The sequence below is a fragment of the Entelurus aequoreus genome, linkage group LG11 (genome assembly GCF_033978785.1).
Source record: "Entelurus aequoreus isolate RoL-2023_Sb linkage group LG11, RoL_Eaeq_v1.1, whole genome shotgun sequence".
In the NCBI taxonomy this organism is placed as follows: domain Eukaryota; kingdom Metazoa; phylum Chordata; class Actinopteri; order Syngnathiformes; family Syngnathidae; genus Entelurus; species Entelurus aequoreus.
In genome coordinates, this window is record NC_084741.1 from 28,487,312 (window position 1) to 28,509,790 (window position 22,479).

Here is a 22,479-nt window from a genome sequence, read left to right on the forward strand (position 1 = left end):
GTAGTTACATGTACATGGTTTAATAGTATTTTTGATCTTCTGTCTATCCATCCAGTCAGGGTTTTTTTAAATTTAGTTTCTATCTGCATTTGAGACTGCTATGCTACCACGTTGGCTACGTTGCTAGGTTAGCTTCTATTTTTTTAGCTTCGAAAAGCTGAATATTATTAATCGTGTATTTACATGTTCATGGTTTAATAGTATTTTTGATCTTCTGTCTATCCATCCAGTCAGGTTTTTTTTAAATGTAGTTTCTATCTGCATTTGAGACTGATGCTATCACGTTGGCTTCGTTGCTAGGTTAGCTTCTATTTTTTTAGCTTCGCAAAGCTGAATATTATTAATCGTGTATTTACATGTTCATGGTTTAATAGTATTTTTGATCTTCTGTCTATCCATCCAGTCAGGGTTTTTTTAAATTTAGTTTCTATCTGCATTTGAGACTGCTATGCTATCACGTTGGCTACGTTGCTAGGTTAGCTTCTATTTTTTTAGCTTCGCAAAGCTGAATATTATTAATCGTGTATTTACATGTTCAGTCACTGTGAATGTCCATTTCGCGTTCTCGACTCTCATTTTCAAGAGGATATAGTATCTGAGGTGGTTTAAAATACAAATCTGTGATCTACAATAGAAAAAGGAGAGAGTGTGGAATCCAATGAGCCAGCTTGTTACGGTCAGAGCGAAAAAAGATACGTCCATCACTGCCTCTCAAGTCCTTCACTGTAACGTTCCTCATCTACGAATCTTTCATCCTCGCTGAAATTAATGGGGTAATCGTCACTTTTTTGGTCCGAATCTCTCTCGCTCCATTGTAAACAATGGGGAATTGTGAGGAATACTAGCTCCTGTGACGTCCCGCTACTTCCGGTACAGGCAAGGCTTTTTTTTATCAGCGAGCAAAAGTTGCGAACTTTATCGTCGATTTTCTCTACTAAATCCTTTCAGCAAAAATATGGCAATATCGCAAAATGATCAAGTATGACACATAGAATGGATCTGCTATTCCCGTTTAAATAAAAAAAAATCATTTCAGTAGGCCTTTAAGTAAAATAACACAGATAATAAACACTTATTAGTCCTGCATTAAATGTCATAGTTCTGTCTTGAGAGATACTTCTACAACATGGATTTTAATTATCTACACACAATTTCACCTACCCTGTAATTGTCACTGTGATCTTTCTGGAAATCGTTAATGCAAGTAAGAAGAAATATTTTTCCACTATAGCAATATTCCAGGAAAAAGAAGGCGTGCCAGTGGCGTCTATTGATGTGCAGCCAGCTGCATACCTGCAGATCAAGTACTTAGCCCGCCACTCCCTACATCTATATCAATCAATCAATCAATCAATGTTTATTTATATAGCCCTAAATCACAAGTGTCTCAAAGGGCGGTACAAGCCACAACGACATCCTCGGTACAGAGCCCACATACGAGCAAGGAAAACTCACCCCAGTGGGACGTCAATGTGAATGACTATGAGAAAACTTGGAGAGGACCGCATATGTGGGTAACCCCCCCCCCTCTATAACCACTCACTCGTTTCGGGGGAACACAGTGGCCGTCAAATCAGTCATAATTAGTTGCTGACACACAATGTTTGCAACAAATACCAGTGTCAACTATAATTTACATCAATATATAAAATGTAGTTTTATGTTATTTTCCTGTCAACACTTGGACACCAACCGAGCAGTGGGGATTATTATCTAAACTTTGCACAATTTGAAGCTGGAGCTTTTCCGCTCGTGCACATGTTGCCTTTTCACACCGAGGTGATGGTAAATAGGGCTGTCAGATGTCCTCTTGTCTATGAAAACATTAAATCTGTGGCCCATCAGTGCTTCTTCTACTCAAGTGTCTAACTTCTTGCAAATGTAAACCTCGACTTACTCGTCTATTTACATTCCAATGGGCCCATACTCATGAGATTCCTCTGGGGACCGTTGAGTGTTCCAGTCGAGAATCATCAGTCTATTTCCATCCTTGTCTTAGAGTCAAGTTTTTTTCTTGAGCTCACTGGTATGACTTGGGATACCTTATGCCACGGTGACTCACTGTTGTGGTATTACGAGACATGACGGACCAGTGCTAGCTTGTTCAGGCTAAAGTTGTCTGTTTGCAAATCATGCAATTAGACTGCTATGACCTCCAGATAGGCCGGTGCAGTGACTCCAAGATGCTAAAGTCAGTACCTCCCTCTCTCGCATTGACTACTTTTTAACAAGTAGCTCAATTTTATCAGACATCTCAAACATTCACATCCACCCTATCATCATCAGTGACCATGCACCTGTCTCACTCCCCCTCACTAACAAAACAATGAAGACTTATTTCATCATTACTAAAGGACCCAGACTTTCTAAACTATTTTGAGAGGGAATGGACAGATTTTTCCGATTTTACGCTGTGTTCTCTGGGAGACCGCGCAAGTAGTTATGCGAGTAAAATATTTTTCTTATTTATCATACAAGAAAAAAACAGGAACATTTATTCGAGCAGGAACTTGACAATGAAATCAAACTATTAGAAATAGCTTAGGCTAACTCGCAAAACCAACACATTTTGGCCTAAATGAGAAAACTCAAATTCGACTTAAGAGAAATAATTGATAAGAAAACGCAGTTCCCGCTGCAGAGGTTACGCTTGGAGAAGTTGGAGCATGACAATAAACCTATCAAATATTTGACTAAACAACTTAAACTAAATAAAGAAAAAAGCTCTAAACCATCCATTAAGGATTCAGCTGGGAACATTACGCACGTTCCTGAGGAAATTAACTCCATCTTTAGAGACTTTTACATAAACTTATATAGACCCCAGATTGACCTATCTCTTTCAGATATTGAGACATTTCTTATTACTATGGACTTACCTAAATTAAATACAAGGCAGGTATCAAATTTAGATCTCGCTATTTCAGTAAATGAACTTCACAATGCTCTTCAACAGATGCCAAACAATAAAGCACCAGGACCTGATGGGTTTCCTGTGGAGTTCTATAAAACATTCTGGTCACTGCTAGCTCCAATATTTACAAAAATGCCTTTAGAGATGAAAGAAAACTCATTCCTTCTGGCGCATTAGAAGGCACTGCCCATCTCACGTAATCATGGTCTTGCCCAGGGTTACTAATTTTTTTTCAATGATTTCCACCTAACCCTCTCAAATTTGGTTTAAATCACTAGATTCACAGATCCGTCACTTTGTTTGGACAAGTAAACCAGTAAATCAGGCTTTAAACATGACAAAAAACCAAGGAATATGGGGTCTAGAACTCCCAAATGTTTCCCATTACTTCCTTGTAAATACACTACAAGACATATTAAAATAGATCAATCCTGTCAGGACTGGGTTATGGGTTTTGTTCCTCCGGAAGGCAACGGAAAATTGGCGCGAGCCAGACGTGAGTTTGAATACATGATTTATTCTTAACACTAATAAACTAAAAAAAGGAAGCAAACAAATGGCGCGCACAAAGGCGGAAATACAAACTTGACTAAGAAACAAAAGACATGCACGTGGGCACAAAAACTATGAACAAAGTGTAGTGGATTGTCCGAAGCTTAAACAGGCAACAAAAGTAGTTTAGTACAACAAATTTATTTACCCATTATCAGAAGTGCAGGTTGAATTAAGTTGGCCGTGCAGACAGACCACATGTTACTCCGGAGTAAACAAGACACACACAAGCCAAAATCACTGTCGAGTTCCGGTTTTCTGCCATTTTTTATACGTCTCTTGTGCGTCATTGTTTGTTATCTAATGCGCCAATGTCTTTTGGTTATCCCTATCTGTTCCATAACAACTCGAATCCTTTAGACAGTCAACACATTCTGTAGACAGGTTGGCACGACTTAATATTCACTTTTGTCCCACTGGCACAGAATAGAAGAGAAATTAAATGAGCGTACATTCTTATTAGACATGCAATCTAGGTCAAAGGTCAGAAATTCTACTACATACCGGCCTTCCAGGGTCTTAAGACCCTGGACCAAAACAATTTCTGATGTAGACCACTAATCTCTACCACAGATAGAGGCAAAAACCTCAATGTTTTTATATGAGGCAAAAATTCCGTCTATGACCCTCCTTCAGAGCGATCGCTGTTACCAGCCTGCAGTAAAACCATCTCACAGAACACAATTAGTGGCCTGCCCTTTGATTTAGTAAAGGAATAACAAATACTTTGATCATGAACATCATTGAACATAAATAGATGAATGTATATAGACTTATGACTGTAAGACATTTGCAAAAATATTTTTCCCGGCATTTGCAATGGATGTAGTTACCAATATTGTTAATTACCAATTAATTTTGAACACACAACTGAATTTCGTATGAGTCCATGTTCGATTAGTGCTCGTATAGATGGCTCGGTGGTGCCTCAGGCTGGTGGCCTGCCGACACCTCGTTGGGCTTTTGGCTGCCTTGGTGAAGAAAGACATCCACTCAAACAGTCTGTCTCTGTCTCTTCTTGGGGTGTGGTTCAGTCCATTGGGCAGACTGTGCAATGGCATGTGCGCGCTGGCCGCTTTGGGGAAAACTCAGGTAGAGTTGGAGCTGTGGGGGGCTTTGGGGGGCTTTGGGGAAGGCTGGGGCAGAGTATGGGGCGTGGGGCTTTGGTCCAGGCCCTCGGCTTGCTTCAGGCCTCCTCGCTGCTTCGGCACTCCCGACACTTCTTTCCACAGCTGCTGGAGTCCCGGTGGACACATTGGCTGGCAACCTTAGTTGTTCTCGTCATCGCTGGCAAGGTGTTGTCTCTCCTCTCGGTTCCTTCCAGTCAGGTATCGGGTGTTGGTCCTGGATTGGCTTTGACCGTGCCCCTCTTAGCGAGTGCAAGGGAATCTGGAGTGGCTGCTTTCATCCTCAAATCTGCACAGAGGAACTGGCACACAAATTCTACATTTTGCAAACTTACCATTTTGGTCTCATGGTCTTTCCACCTTCCTAGGAAGCTGCTGGTCCTGAGAAGTGCTGATCTTGTGACTGAAGAAGATTAACCTGTTTTCTTAAAATAGGTGCCGTCGTTTGACCTAATCTTTTTGGGGAAACCATGTCGGGATATTAGATCATTCACAAAACATTTAATTACTGAATTGACACCCTCCTTTGAGGTTGGGGTTGCTTTCGCCAACCACTGCAATTGTCAATCTAAATCATTACGTTCCTTTATCCTTGTACCGGATTGATCATATTGATTAAATAAACCTCAACACGGTCAAACTTGACCCAATCCAAACTCACCTCCCCCCTCTGTCCCTCTCACAGGGACAGTGTTAGTCGTAGTAATAGTAATAGTAATAGTAGTAGTAGTATTAGTAGTTTCAGAAACATCCAAGAAAAAGAAAAGGCAGCTGATAGTCAAGCGCAGCAAGAACAGAGGCGGAGGACAGGTCATGTTTGAGGTCACTGTTCGCTTTTGCAATAGTACTTTGATATTTTACAACATCTAGTGAATTATTGTGGCCTCAATAATTCACTAAATAGTTGTATTTAATTTAGTCTATCTATGATGGGACAATGCACAGAAACATTAAGTTCAGAAACAGATATGTTCTGTACCAGATTATATCTAAATAGCTACTTTCCATCTGTAGTCCCTGGCTACCTAAATTAAAGGGATCCAAAAATCAAGCAATAAAATTATGACACTAATTAATCACAATAAATATATACATTCATAATAATCAATAATTAATCAAAAAATAATCATACTGTAGCATGTAATCAATGATAAGAAAAGTCACCAAATGCCCCTTCATGGACACATACTTACCATACAATACAACCACACCTTATTTACATCATCACACAAAGACAATACATGCTCTTGTTCACATCTGTCATCATTCGTAAAAACAACCAAGATTTTAACAGCCATACCTGACAATTTACAACAAAATGCTCTCATGGATAAATATACTACACATTAAATTGATGTGTCAACATAATGCCCATCTTAGTGACCGTCTGAGCAGCCTTGATAGCTCCAAAGCCACTTTTTAATTTCAAATTTTCTATTCCTTTTGTTATAACATGGAGAAGGCTAATTGGTCTGTACATGTTCTGGTCTTCTTTATTTCCTGCTTTATGGATTTAATTATAGTAGCAGTTTCTCGACGTGGTAGGGAAAGTGTTTTCCGTTATTGATTTATTTATCAATCGTTGTTATAAGAGCAATAATACAATCCTTATATGTTTTTAGGAAGATAGTGTCCAACCCATATATATATCTCTAGATCGTGAGTCTGATAATGCAGTGAAGATTTTGTTTAACTTTGTTTCATTTGTTAATTCTAAAATTAGTCCATCCTGAATAAATGACAATTATTTGCACTGATTTTGAGGGATTTTTTATTCAGGGTTTATACAGACTGGATGAAATGTTCATTAAAATTATTACTTATGTCCAGACTGTCTGCGATAGTAGCGCCATTGATATTTAATGTTATAGTGTTGTTTCGTGTTTGCTCTTTTTCCGTAAGTTTGTATCTGGTTTTCCATAACTCTCTATTGTTCCCTTTTGCAGCTTTGATTAATTCTAAGTGAAAGTCAGCCTTAGACTTCCGCATAAACATTGTAACTTTGTTCCTCCAAACTTTTAAATCATACGATCTGTATTTAGACCTGTTATAATTGCTCTTATGAGAGCTGAGTCCTCATGTCTTTATTAGAATCCAATGGTATTTTTATTTTAGCACTCTTCTTTCTGGTTTTGTATTCGTGTATTTACAGATGTTCTCTTTGATTTTTGTCATCCAATTGTAATTCTAGTAGGGCTGCTTATCATTTGTATCATGTAGAAGCCGTTTATAATATCCTTAAGTTTCTTTCTAAGTGTTTTATTTAACCAGTCCAGATTAACGTCCCCCATGACGTTACTTCTTTCATACTATGCTGTTTGAGGATGTCTGAAAATGAATCAAGAAAAATGTCTTTAGCTGTGGTTGGTCGGTATACTACAATTACCTTGAAATACATTTCTGAGGAAAATGTGATTTTAATTTCAACATACTCAAATTGATCTACTTTTAATGTTTTCCCTTTCATAAATCATAATTCCTCCCCCCTTTGTCACTCGATCTGTCTTTTCTGTAATCTTGTCCCCCGGGACATTAATTAGAACAAAAGTTGTTGTGGGTTTTAACCATGTCTCTGATAGACACGGTAATCCGGATTAGAGTCTGACAGTAACTGCTGTATTTGTTCAGTATATTTCCTGTGGTAGAAAGTTTAATAATGCGGACACGTTTGTTACTGAATACTTTCTACAGACTTCTGTCTCTCTGCGACTTTGTGTATGTAATAAGCAACTAAAATTATTTGATATGCTTAAATTTTGTTTTAGCTCAGCTGTTGTGTAGCTGCTAGCTCTTTGTAGCCTACAGCAGGAATGTCCAAATTGCAACCAATAGCTTTGTTTTTAACAGACAACCGAAATAATTGAAAATGTGGTATTTGCGTATCGGTTCAATCAGCGGCAGCTACGCCCTGTTTTATCATTTGACCTACATTTTTGGTTTCGTAGGCAGGACAGAGAGCAAAGGAACAATGTGGGTCATTAGTTGTCCATCTTATACCATTCTAATTGTTGTAAGGATAGTTCACATGAGCGGCCATACCTTGAGTCCCACCACATATAAGAGTCAAAAGGCTCCTATTATGAGTCGTCTAATTGGTGATCATACACTTTGGCGGTTTGGGTGGCAGGGCACACGGACGCACCTCAGTCAGCCAGTGCTAGGACAGTTGGAGCAGTCCCCGTCTTCCACTCGTTCCTGGGAGGCGTCCCCAGTAGTTGTCAGCTGATGTCGTGCTGTCAGGCAACATCAGGAAGTTCCTTCTGTGCGGTATTGAATTGTCAGGGCACAGTTCGTAAGCAGGTCATTACAAGGTGTGTGCAGGTTGACCACAAAGGAATGCTTCAAAGATTGTGTTGAACATTGTCCGTTGACACTTATGTCCAACAGGGGTCTGTTTGTATCCTGCTGTTCGTCCTGCTGTCACACCTGTATTTTTTGTGAACATGTTCTGGCTACAACTTTGGAGCTTGTCTTGTTCAGATTGGCAGTCCCCCGGCTGCACATCCTTTCCACCCTCGCTTGACCTAGCACAACCGTGGCTACCACCCAAGACCGTCTGTATGGTTTTACGTTTTGTTGAGGTTTTTTCCTCCAGAATTTGGAACTCAAAACATGTACACCCATCGTTTTCATATCCTCTTGGTTAGTTCAATTTGCATATCACGTTTTAAAATTACAGTCTTAACTATCCCATTAATTGCTAATCAATAACCTTAAAGGCCTACTGAAACCCACTACTACCGACCACGCAGTCTGATAGTTTATATATCAATGATGAAATCTTAACATTATAACACATGCCAATACGGCCGGGTTAACTTATAAAGTGACATTTTAAATTTGCCGCTAAACTTCCGGTTCGAAACGCCTCTGCGGATGACGTATGCGCGTGACGTAGCCCGGCGAACACGGGTATGCCTTCCACATTGAAGCCGATACGAAAATGCTCTGTTTTCATTTCATAATTCCACAGTATTCTGGACATCTGTGTTCGTGAATCTGTTTCAATCATGTTCATTGCATTATGGAGAAGGAAGCCAAGCAAGCAAAGAAGAAAGTTGTCGGTGCGAAATGGACGTATTTTTCGAACGTAGTCAGCCACAACAGTACACAGCCGGCGCTTCTTTGTTTACATTCCCGAAAGATGCAGTCAAGATGGAAGAACTCGGATAACAGAGACTCTAACCAGGAGGACTTTTGATTTGGATACACAGACGCCTGTAGAGAACTGGGACAACACAGACTCTTACCAGGATTACTTTGATTTGGATGACAAAGACGCAGACGTGCTACTGTGAGTATGCAGCTTTGGCTTTTTTTTGCGTATGTACGTAACTTTTTTAAAATATATAAGCTTTATGAACCTTGGGTTAGGTGAACGGTCTTTTGGGCTGAGTGATTGTGTGTGTTGATCATGTGTTTGAATTGTATTGGCGTGTTCTATGGAGCTAGGAGCTAGCAGAGGAGCTAGGAGCTAGCATAACACGTACCGTACCGTAAGTGCGCGTCACGTACGTAACTTTTTAAAAATATATAAGCTTTATGAACCTTGGGTTAGGTGAACGGTCTTTTGGGCTGAGTGATTGTGTGTGTTGATCAGGTGTTTGAATTGTATTGGCGTGTTCTATGGAGCTAGGAGCTAGCAGAGGAGCTAGGAGCTAGCATAACAAACACGCAGGTGTTATTATGCAGGATTAATTTGTGGCATATTAAATATAAGCCTGGTTGTGTTGTGGCTAATAGAGTATATATATGTCTTGTGTTTATTTACTGTTGTAGTCATTCCCAGCTGAATATCAGGTACCGTGAGTATGCAGCCTTGGCTGCTAAACATTCGATAACTTGACCGTATGTGCGCGTCACGTACGTAACTTTTAAAAAATATATAAGCTTTATGAACCTTGGGTTAGGTAAACTGTCTTTTGGGCTGAGTGATTGTGTGTGTTGATCAGGTGTTTGAATTGTATTGGCGTGTTCTATGGAGCTAGGAGCTAGCAGAGGAGTTAGGAGCTAGCATAACAAACACGCAGGTGTTTTTATGCAGGATTAATTTGTGGCATATTAAATATAAGCCTGGTTGTGTTGTGGCTAATAGAGTATATATATGTCTTGTGTTTATTTACTGTTGTAGTCATTCCCAGCTGAATATCAGGTCACCCTCGGCTCTCACAGCATCTTCCCTATCTGAATAGCTTCAACTCCCCACTAGTCCTTCACTTGCACTTTACTCATCCACAAATCTTTCATCCTCGCTCAAATTAATGGGGAAATTGTCGCTTTCTCGGTCCGAATCTCTCTCACTTCATGCGGCCATCATTGTAAACAATAGGGAACTTTGCGTATATGTTCAACTGACTACGTCACGCTACTTCCGGTAGGTGCAAGCCTTTTTTTTATCAGATACCAAAAGTTGCAATCTTTATCGTCGTTGTTCTATACTAAATCCTTTCAGCAAAAATATGGCAATATCGCGAAATGATCAAGTATGACACATAGAATAGATCTGCTATCCCCGTTTAAATAAAAAAAATTCATTTCAGTAGGCCTTTAATTCAAAGATTATACGTACTACTTCATGTGTATTTAAGTACCCTTTTAATTCACTTAAAGATTATCTATAAGTTAATTTAAACTATCATTTGTCTATCAGTAGCCGCGAGCAAGCTGTCATGCTTGCACTCTGACCTCCCGCTGTGCGTGATATTCTCCAAAACAAAAGAATGTATTTATTCACGTTTCTCCTTATCTTTCAGCTAAATCTTTTAATCTTTTAACTTTTAACGTCCGCACTGTTTTTATTTTTATTGTCTGCATTTTAATTTTGCTTTTATTTTCTTTCATTTCACTTTGTTGTCTGTGAAGCACTTTGAGTCTGCCCTTTCCTGGAAAAACGCCACACAAACAAAGCTGCCCCGCCTTGCCTTGCCTGTCTCCGACTGGTTATCCAACCTAGTCACAACAAACACACAAGGCCATGCTCTAAGCGCCAGCCCTAATCACACTTCTCCTCTTTTTAACACTTTACATATCGGCTCTTATTCTAATTATTAATGTGGGCTGTTATTTGTAATTATTATTCAACACTATTCACAGCAAACAGTTGTAAAGTTATAGTTATTCGCATTATACTCTCAAAATCTGTAGCTAAGTGAAAGCTGTTGAGATTTGGTTTGCCTCCTTCATCTCAGTGGCCTAGTGGTTAGAGTGTCCGCCCTGAGATCGGCAGGTCGCAAGTTCAAAACCCCGGCCGAGTCATACCAAAGACTATAAAAAATTTTGGAGCCAAATCACCAAAAATGATTCCCGGGCGCGGCACCGTTGCTGCCCACTGCTCCCCCCACCTCCCAGGGGCGATCACGGGGATGGGCCAAATGCAGAGGACAAATTCCACCACACCCAGTGTGTGTGTGACAATCACCGGCACCCCAACTTTAACTCTAACTTTATTCTGTCATGCCATTATCCTCTTCTAGCTCAACATCCAGAAGTATGGTGTACTGCAATGTCTAAATAAAACTATAAATTACTCCAAACTAAAATGTCAGACTGCACTTTAAAGTTACTTTTATTAAATTAATTTCCAAACTAACCACCACCACAGCAGACATCTTCCTCAATCCTATCCCAATACTCCCATAAATTAGAAAGGTGTTTCACAACAGTGGTTAAGTAGTTATTTTAAGTAATAGATCTCAATATGTAGAAATTAATAAGACTAGATTTGCCCTAGTGTGTGAATGTTGTCTGTCTATCTATCTGTGTTGGCCCTGTGATGAGGTGGCGACCTGTCCAGGGTGCAAAGTCAAATTGTGAAACAAAAATTAAAGTTGAATCAAGTGGAAATTGACAGAGTATATGAACTACATTCTTCAGAATAGTAATTGATCATTAATATGTTGGAAGCCGCATATTGAACATATTAAAGAAAAATATCCAAATCCATTGCTATTCGGTATAAAGTTAAACACATGCTGAATAAGAAATGTCTGCACATGTTATATTATTCATTTATTTTTCCATATGTAATATTGTTTTGAAGTTTGGGGAAATGTTTATAGAAGAAATATAGACCCAATACTTAAAATTAAAAGGCTCATTTCAATAATACACAAAGCATTATTATTATGATCATATCAATCCATTTTTTTTTAAAGTCATAATGTGTTAAATGTTCAGATAATTTAATTTTAAAACAATGGCAATTATGTTTCCGAGTAAAGAACAACAGCCTTCCAGTTTGTATTCTTAGCTTATTTACATTATGAGGAGAAAACTATCATTTACGGGGGATATTGATTTTTGAAATAGGTAAAGTAAAATAAAATAAAAACACAATTGTATTTCAGTTTTAGGAGTTAAATAATGTACCATCCTCAGTGATGAGCTGAACACATGTTTTTTGTTATGGTTTTGGAGACCCTTGAAAGTTAAAGTTTTTTTTTTTTGAACATTATAAAATATAGTAACAATTACTTTCATCTTTTAACGTTGATGTTCCAGGTAATTTAATGTTCAGTAATTGTATATCATAGGCCAATATAAGCTTTGGCTTCCGCCTATTCTTTTTTTCGGTCATTCTTTTTCTTTTTTGTTCTGTGTGTAAATGTGTATGATTGTTAATATGTCTAATTTACTGTTAAACTGCTCACACAAATTGGTTGATGGTTGATTATATGACCAAAATAAACTTATTTCATTTATTCATTCATTATCTATCGCACTCATAGTTTTATTCCATTTTGCATGTAATTATTCCTATTGATTTCTTCCCATTTCACTCAAACAACTAAACAAACAAATAAACAAACTTGCAGCTAACCACAATCAACAGCATACCATTTACGAATACCTTCATTTGTCACTTTCTCATCTTTTCTTCACTTTCGTTTTCCTTTACAAACAACATCCTGTATCCATCTCTTCCTTACACTTCACACAATGTTTCTATTTTCTGTTCTCCTAGAAACCATTCACATAACGTAAGGTTATAAACATCCTTTTCCCATATTTTCTCAAACCATCCTCTTCACCCTCATTCTGTTTTTTCACCTGCTCTCTCTTCCTCTCTCTCTCACTTTCTCTCCTTCTCTCACAATACAAACACAATAATCCAAAATAATCAGTCTTATAAAATAATTTTAGCTTTAGATATGATTTAGGGCAGTGGTTTTCAACCTTTTTTCCCAGTAAAATAAAGAAATAAAATACAGCATAATGTCATCATTTTCTGATTTATTAAATTGTATAACAGTGCACCATATTGCTCATTTGTTGTGGTCTTACTTGACTTATTTGGACCAAAAAAATATAAGAATAACTAAAACGTTTTAAAAATTAAACAAGTGATTAAATTATAATCAAAATTTCTATACATATAATCAATCATCAACCTTCTTTGGATATTGTAATAGAGATCCATCTGGGCTCGTGAACTTAATTCTAAATATTTATTTTGTTGAAGAATTATTCTTCTATAATTATATTTATAAAGGATTTTGAATTGTCGCTATTTTAAAATATTTAAAATCTCAGGTACCCCTTGGCATACCTTCAAGTACCCCCCTTTTTTGTCCGGGCGGAAACACCATACCCTCCTTTGAGAACTACTGGTTTAGCCTATAAAAAATCCTTTATCTCATACATTATTAGACTGTACAACTCCTCTTTGGGGGGGCTAGGATGACAGGGAATGCAAAACAATAACAGTGCAATACTTTTTTATATCATGGTCATTAATGCCTAGTTTCTCTTATTTTACTGTTCTATTTTTATTCTCCTTGTAATATTTTTGTATTTTGTTTCCATTTATATCCTTATTAGTTACTGTTTACTTTTTACTTCTTCTTCCTGAGGGAACTCTCCTGAAGGAATCAATAACGTTGTATCTGTCTATCTATCTATCTATTACTAACCCGAGCACAATTCATGACGTCATGCTCATCTTGCAGACAGTTATTTCCATTTTGTTTTATTCTCTACATGTAATTCTACATGCACCAATGTCACATAGAAATTTGCTTTCTTTGTTATTCATTTACATTATTATTTCTGGTTTACTTGCTGTCTGTTTACTGAAGTTCTCATATTTTGGTCTGTCTTCCTTCTGATTAGAATTTGTTTAATGCTTCTCTACGTTTTGTTTTGACAATGGCGACGCTTATCTGTACTTCTTCAGACTCTATGTTTCACAGTTTGCACAGATGCCCTTAGATGTATTAGAATATAAATTTAACTTTTATTTTATTGTGTGTTTATTCCTAAAAAAATTAAAATGTCAATGTATAATCAATTTATCTGTATCAAATTTAAATTCAATATTATTAATTTATTTGTTGTATAACTATTAATTCAAAGTTACAGTGTGTCCTACTCTATGATCTGCGTGTGTGTGTGTTTGTCTCAACTTCCACCCAGGAACTGGATGGATCAGATAAGCAGCAAGGCTGTTCAATACAGTATATTACACACATAATTAATGACTAATGAATTTAACAATGCTTCAATGTCCCAGTCCAAATGTATGTATTGATATTTAAATGTTTATTCATATACAGTATATTTTATTTTTCCTATTATCAAAACCAACCTGTCAGCCTTCTCTTCAGATTGAGTACAGCTGTCCACTATATATATATATATATATATATATATATATATATATATATATATATATAGTTTTTTATTTATTTATTCTTTAAACCTAGCTCAATGCTAACAGTGTCACTCCTCTTCGAACCAATGCCTCGTACAGCTGACACTCACACAGCCTCGCCACTTCTGACACACTCTTATCTCAAAATGTCTCCCAGCTGAGACTCCTTTTTTTTTTTTTTTTCCGTCACACACGCACTCACACACAGAGAATTTACCAGCGAGCGAGAGCCTTTTTTCCGTACTCAAAATCTCAGTGTGTAAAACAACTGTAATATCACACAGTCACAATCACCAGTATAGTTAAAAACAAATTCAAATGACTGGAATTCGCTCGCAGCGCCAAAGAGGGGGAGCTTCCCTGCTTAGGCTGCTGCCCCCGCGATCCAACCTCCGAGAGCGGAATAAGATAATTAAATGGATAGATCATTCACTCATATGTTTTCTGTACATAACTTTGTCTATTTCGTCACAAGCACACACATTTTGGACAATTTCCCAGCTCTTGCAGATCAGCGTGGGTGCGAAAAAAGCGTGAGGGGAGAGGTTGATTTTTTCAGAGGAGAATTAAAACAGATAAGAAACCAGGTGCTACACAAATGTTATTACAGTACGCAGATATATATATATATATATATACATTTTAAAAAACACACATTTTTATCCCACAAACCACGCCCCCCTGGTCCGGACCAATATAAACAACTAATGCACGCGTGCTTTTGTGGAATCGGCCGTCTCATTAACAAACACACGCAGGTCATTCTTACTCATATAACGGCGATTAACCCGTTTAGCGGAGCAAACCCTACTTTTCCTTCCTGACCAACACGGATAACCGGCCTAAGGCGCTGTAGAATCACCAGAAATCACCCACCAATCCTACAGTACATCGTGTCTGGTCAGTCCATATAGTTTCACCAAGGCTCTACCATATGGAGCCCTTAACTCTATCCATCTATACTGCAGCAAATTTCCAAATTCGTGACAACTTGGCTCAGTTGATCTCCTTTACCGGAGTCACTGAACGATCACCTTATATCAGGCTTTTTACCCGGCTGCAGTTTCCACATAGACAGATACGTAGGACCTTCATAGACGTCATAAATTTGTGTGGGCCAAATGTCACACCAGTTAGCCAACCTTGCCTTAAATTTCGCTGTGTCCAACTCCGGCTAACCTAATGTACTTGCAAAAAAAAGCATCCTCTGCCAACAACGACAGAGGATGAAGAGGTTAAAATAAATTTTTCGTCTCACATCGTCTATGCTTCTACACTCCAAACCACCAAAATTCTAATAACAATCCCCTTATGTTAAAAACAAGAAATCACAAGTTTTCAACAAACACACAGACAAATGATCACATGTAAAACAACTCAATCCAACCATAATTTACCCCATTCCAGGTTGTTTTTGGAGAACCTGACTAAACCTATCTTTTATCAAAAATAGATTCAGCAATTAGTCTTATCGATCCGGCTCTCTCCAGGCAGAAAATGTTTACACTTTAAAGCAAACTGCTTACTGTGTATTAAATGCGCGCGTGCAACACACTGTCTGCCTGACAGAGAGAGCGGGAGCGGCTGTCGACCTGTAGCTTTTAAACCATCCTGTTCGTGACGCCAATTTGTGTAGTGGATAGTCCGAAGCTTAAACAGGCAACAAAAGTAGTTTAGTACAACAAATTTATTTACCCATTATCAGAAGTGCAGGTTGGCCGTGCAGACAGACCACATGTTACTCCGGAGTAAACAAGACACACACAAGCCAAAATCACTGTCGAGTTCCGGTCTTCTGCCATTTTTTATATGTCTCTTGTGCGTCATTGTTTGTTATCTAATGCGCCAATGTCTTTTGGTTATCCCTATCTGTTCCATAACAACTCGAATCCTTTAGACAGTCAACACATTCTGTAGACAGGTTGGCACGACTTAATAGTCACTTTTGTCCCACTGGCACAGAATAGAAGAGAAATTAAATGAGCGTACATTCTTATTAGACATGCAATCTAGGTCAAAGGTCAGATATTCTACTACAAAAGAAACAAAAACACTAACTGTGGTCTTAATGAACAAAACTTACTTGGCATGAGAAAAAACATGAAAAAGAGCAGCAAGGATCATCAGAGTGGCAGGAGTGTGAATGTGTGAGGACGCCAGGACGAACAACAGAAACAGACAGATTTAAATAGTGACGTGATCAGTGAAAACAGGTGCGTGACTCGAAACGTGAAACAGGTGCGTGACAAGACAGGTGAAAACTAATGGGTGACCATGGAAACCAAACCAAACAAGGAAGTGCAACTAGGAACTAAAGAGAGTCCAAAAAACAAACACATGGCCAAAACAAAAACATGAACAGACATGACAGAACCCCCCCCTTACGGACAGATCCCAGATGTCCAAAAAACAAAACACAAAACAGGATCAAGAGTCATGGGAGGGCGGGAGGGGGACATGGCGGTGGGTCGCCAGGCCAAGTGGCCCCGAATCCACCGAGGCATAGTCATGTGGCGGCGGCGAGTTGAACGCCGCCACCACAGGCGAGGTGGGCGACCCGGGAAGGGCCACATGCGTGGCCGACGAAGAGGTGGGCGCACTTGGCGTGGCGGACGACCAGGTAGTGGCCACAACCGTGGCAGGCGAGGAGGCAGGCGCGTCGTCGTCATTGCAGGCGTTGAAGCCGCAGATGACGCAGGTGCGGGTGCAGCAGACGAAGCAGGCGTCGGGGAGCAGGTAACGGCGCTTGGCGTGAAGCTGCGACTGGTGGCGCTTGGCGTGAAGCTGCGACTGGTGGCGCCTGGCGTGAAGCTGCGACTGGTGGCGCTTGGCGTGAAGCTGCGAGGCATGTTGATAGCCTTGGAGCAGGGCGTGGAGCAGGTGGAGGTGGCCTAGCTGGAGGCTGTGGCTTGGCAGGTCGAAAGACTGGTGGTGGCGGCCGTGCTGGTGGCTTTGGCTTGGCGTGACGAAAGACTGGTGGTGGCGGCCGTGCTGGTGGCTGTGGCTTGGCGTGACGAAGCTGACCCACCCCACCTGAACAATTCCTAGCCCTAGCCCCCCCCCACAAGGAGCGGATCCCAGACGCGCTCCCCGCGGTCTGGAACCGTCTTTTGGGGTGGGTGGAGGGAGGTCGGGAGGGGGGCAGAATCCTCCCCTCCAAACTGTCCAAAAAGTCTCTCTTTTTCTACCTGGGACTTTGTGAGTGAGAAAAAAAAATCGTGTGACTTGGGCGTGGCTTGAGTCCTGAGGGGCGGGGCATGAAAACTGGGTGACTGTGACTGATATGCTCTAATTTGTAAAAACATGTCCTGATAATGCTCTATCTTGGACTTAGAGTCTTTTGCTGGGGGCGGGTGATCAAAAGAAAAAGAGTTCAGAAAAAAAAAATCCTGGTCTGTGATGTCATTTTGGAGCTGCGGAGCTGGCAGCAACCTGCTTCCGCCCGGAGTGGGAGGAGCCTGCGGCAGCGCCGCGTGCTGTCCGCTCGCCTTCCCTGATGTCCTTGGTCTGGAGCGGCGCTTCCGGGACTGCGGTGACGCAGCGCCGTCCTTGGACCAACTGGAGCTCAATGGCACCAGATTTCCATCTGGCCCCCACATCAGGTCTCTGCGCTTCCCGGAGGAATAACACAGCATCTCTTCCTCCATCGCGCGGAGGACCTCCCACGCTGCCTCGTCAAAATTGTCCAATTTTCTTGCGGAGAAACTCTTCTGCTGGCGTCCTACTGTCAGGACTGGGTTCTTGTGTTTTGTTCCTCCGGAAGGCAACGGAAAATTGGCGCGAGCCAGACGTGAGTTTGAATACATGATTTATTCTTAACACTAATAAACTAAAAAAAGGAAGCAAACAAATGGCGCGCACAAAGGCGGAAATACAAACTTGACTAAGAAACAAAATACATGCACGTGGGCACAAAAACTATGAACAAAGAAACACAAACACTAACTGTGGTCTTAATGAACAAAACTTACTTGGCATGAGAAAAAACATGAAAAAGAGAAGTATGGATCATCAGAGTGGCAGGAGTGTGAATGTGTGAGGACGCCAGGACGAACAACAGAAACAGACAGATTTAAATAGTGACGTGATCAGTGAAAACAGGTGCGTGACTCGAAACGTGAAACAGGTGCGTGACAAGACAGGTGAAAACTAATGGGTGACCATGGAAACCAAACCAAACAAGGAAGTGCAACCAGGAACTAAAAAGAGTCCAAAAAACAAACACATGGCCAAAACAAAAACATGAACAGACAAGACAAATCCCAATTTATTAGATAATTTATGGTTAGATATTGAACAATCACTCAGCCAGGAGATCCCAATTTCAAACTTGCCCTTTATTAGCCAAATTTTTTGAAAACACACTGCTTTAAACGTATTAATATACGCACTACTTTAACAGCTTGGTGGGAATTTTTTTTAAATAACTGGGTCCCTGCTCACTCCTGCCAATTTACACCTATTTTGGAATAATCCTAATCTTTTCCAACATGGTATGATAAAGGTATGCTTTGGAGATATCATCAAAGGTAACATATTCATCTCTTTTAGGGATTTAATAACACACCCACACCCACCCCCACTCTCGGTTTGCGCAGTGCACTTTTACAGTCGTGTCCTCATGAGTTCAGCAGGGATGTGTGTCAGGTCAACTACGTTTCTTCACCAGTCCTCAAACAATCTGCAAGATACTAAAATTTCACTGTGAATTTCAACACGTCTGCTCTTCTGCGAGACCTGCTCCACTGCACTCATGTCAGTGCGGGTCATGACCTTATACTAACCGTCGCTGCTAATCTCAGTCGCCCCCTCTTACATCCAACTCACCACCACTTGTCACTGCTCTACTTTGTGGCTCGTTACCCTTTTTCTGGCCTTGCTGCGTACGCACTGTTGACCTCTGTTTAAACCTTCCACTCACTCCTCTTTCCTCTTTCCGTGTCTATTATTTCCCTCCTCCTGTTCCCTTCCTCCATGAGGGGGAACTTCCACTGCAGCTCCACATCTAGGAACAGGCTTCCACTGTGGAAACAGCCACACAATACCGCTTAAGTGTAGTTTCCAAGCATGGGACGGGGAAACACACATGCATGGTTGTATCATTTTTCCGGTTTTGTGATAATCTACATGATTTTAGGGACATAAAATAGTGCCTTTTTGTTCTAACATGTCCCTCTCCTAGTTTGCACATTCTCCCTGTTCGGTCCTTCTAGGTCAGAGGTGTCAAAGTCGTTTTAACTGAGGGCCACATCGCAGTTATGTTTGGCCCCAGAGGGCCGCTTCTAACAGTGAATACTATTATTACACAATTTTTTAATGCATTTTATTAGTAGATTTTTTGTAACTAAAATATTAAAAAAATATGGTAATTTGCAATAATTACACCTCAGAATGTAGTGTGTATTACTGTAAATAGAAAAAGCAGTACTGCTGTTTTTATGGTTAAAAAAAAGGCAGCTCAGTTGCCAGAATTTTACTTTAAAATGTACATTAGTTTTTTTACTGTAAGTAAAAAAAACTGCAATTTTGCAGTAAAATTTTGGCACCTGAGCTGCCAGTTTTTTTTGTTTTTTTTTTTAACCGCAAATCAACAACTGTAGATTTTTCGGTGTGATACTGTAAATGCCAAAACGGCACCACGGTTTATTACAGTAAAAAAGGTACAGGTTTTTTCATTTACAAAAAAATGCTGTAAAAACCACAGTAAATTTCACAATTTTACCATGAAATCTATTGCTACTTTTACATTGCACAATTTGATGGATAACTTGCTTTGAAATCATTATTATTAGTATTTATTTCTATTTAAAAAATGGTTTGAATGTTTGATAATATATTTTTGCATAATTAGACAATATTTAAGTTAACATAATTTGCGATTACATGAAGTACATATATTTTTTTAAGAAAGAATACATTTAGTTAGACAAGTTACAGTACTTTATTGATAAATATTATTTGCAGGCTTTCGAGGGCCAAATACAATGAAGTGGTGGGCTACATCTGGCCCCCGGGCCTTGAGTTTGACACCGGTGTTCTAGGTGGACTCTGGTGCTAGTGCATCATAACATATTAACATATAATGTCACCAAAACAGTATTCTGTAGCTACTGTACATGACCTGGCAGGGGCTTGCCAACTTTGTACAAAAGCACAATTGAAAAAAAACAAAGAGGACTTTCACAACAAAGTAAAAGAGCTTTTCCTTGACAGTGATAGGTGGCGTAACTAATACATTACATGATTCCAACTGTGTTTTTTAACATGCCCTTATTCCACAATGTATGCCTGTGTTAGCTTCCTATGAACTTGCTTCGTCGCCCCTCATTGATGTCATCTCTAATTGACTTTGTAGTTCTTACTAACTAAACAGTTACATGACAAGTTGGACTTGTTAAAGAAATAAATGGAAGACCACAATGGTATTCAATTTTGTGGAGAAAAAGGAAGGATTAAGAAGTATTTCAAAACAAAATTTATACTGAAGTGGATATATTCTCTTTATTCTCTCTATTCTATTCTCTTATAATCCTAATGAACAACATGCATTAACATTAGGGCTGTCAAATTAACACGACAATAACAAGTTAAGGAAAGTTACCGTCAATGGCTCTTTTTTTGTATGGTGCGATTTAACGTGCGTCCTATGTGACCATCAGTCCATATCGTAGCGGTGGAAAAGCAGCAGTGTTCCACCTGATGTGACAAATGGACAAAGACAAAGGTGTATTGAATGGCAGGTTTAGTTTCCAAGCCGTGGCAGGTCGCTCACCAAACGTATTTGCCTCTTTAATTTCATTTATTACCAGTGATTGGTAAATTTAAAAAAAAAAAAAAAAAAAATCATGGTTACTCCTACTTCCCTAAAAAAAGTAATTGAATTATAATTACTCTTTAACAAATGTATTTACCGTATTTTCCGCACTATAAAGCGCACCGGCTTATAAGGCGCACCTTCAATGAATGGCATATTTCAAAACTTTGTTCATATATAAGGCGCACCGGATTATAAGGCGCACCTATGCATCCATTAGATGGAGCTGCGCTAAAGGGAATGTCAACAATTCAGTCAGATAGGTCAGTCAAACTTTATTAATAGATTACAAACCAGCGTTCTGACAACTCTGTTCACTCCCAAAATGAATAAACAGCTGTTTTACTCGTGTTACGGTAAATCAAACGTTAGTGCAATCACAATATAGTAACACTCGAAATAGTGCAGAGCAATAACAATATATCAATAACTCAACGTTGCTCAAACGTTAATGTCACACAACACAACACACAAAATAAACATGTAAAGCTCACTTTATGAAGTTATTCCTCATCCACGAATCGCTCTAATTCTTCTTCTTCAGTGTCCGAATTAAACAGTTGGGCGAATACGGCATCCATCATTAATCGAGTCAGTGTCGCTGCTGTTGTCCATCAGTTCAGTGACAATTCCTGCCTTCCTGAAAGCAGTTGAGACTAATATATCAGCCCAGGCATTTACCATCCACTGGCAGATAGTGGCGTATGTCGTCCGGCGCTGTCTCCCTGTCTTGGTGAACGTGTGTTCGCCCTCCGTCATCCGTGTTCTACTGCGTGACTGATCGCCTTGAGTTTAAACTCTGCGTCGTAAGCGTGTCTCTTAATAGGAGCCATTTTGGGGTCTTTACATAAACGCACAAATGGAAATGAAATGTCATATATCCCAGCATGCACCGTGCGCTTCTTCTTCTTCTACTGGGGCGGCTGCTTACCATAGAAGAAGAAGAAGAAATGAAACGTCATATATCCCAGCATGCCCCGCGCGCTTCTTCTTCTACCAGGGCGGCTGCTTACCATAGAAGAAGAACTTCTTCTTCTACAGGGGGAAATGAAGTTGGCGGCTGCTTACCGTAGAAGAAGAAGCGCTTCTTCTTCTATGGAGGAAAAAAAGTTGGCGGCTGTTTACCGTAGTTGCGAGACCTAAACTTTATGAAAATGAAGTTTAGGTTTGTTGTGGCTCAATATTGGTCCATATATAAGGCGCACCGGATTATAAGGCGCACGTCATCTTTTGAGAAAATTTGAAGTTTTTAGGTGCGCCTTATAGTGCGGAAAATACGGTAATAGCTAGGGGAAGTAATTATTGTGTTAAAAAAAACACCCTTCAAATATCTGGAATATGCAGTTGAGAGAAGTTTCATGAGACTAGAGAGTGTGTCTCTGTGTGTTTGTGTGTGTGTGTGTGTGTGTGTGTGTGTGTG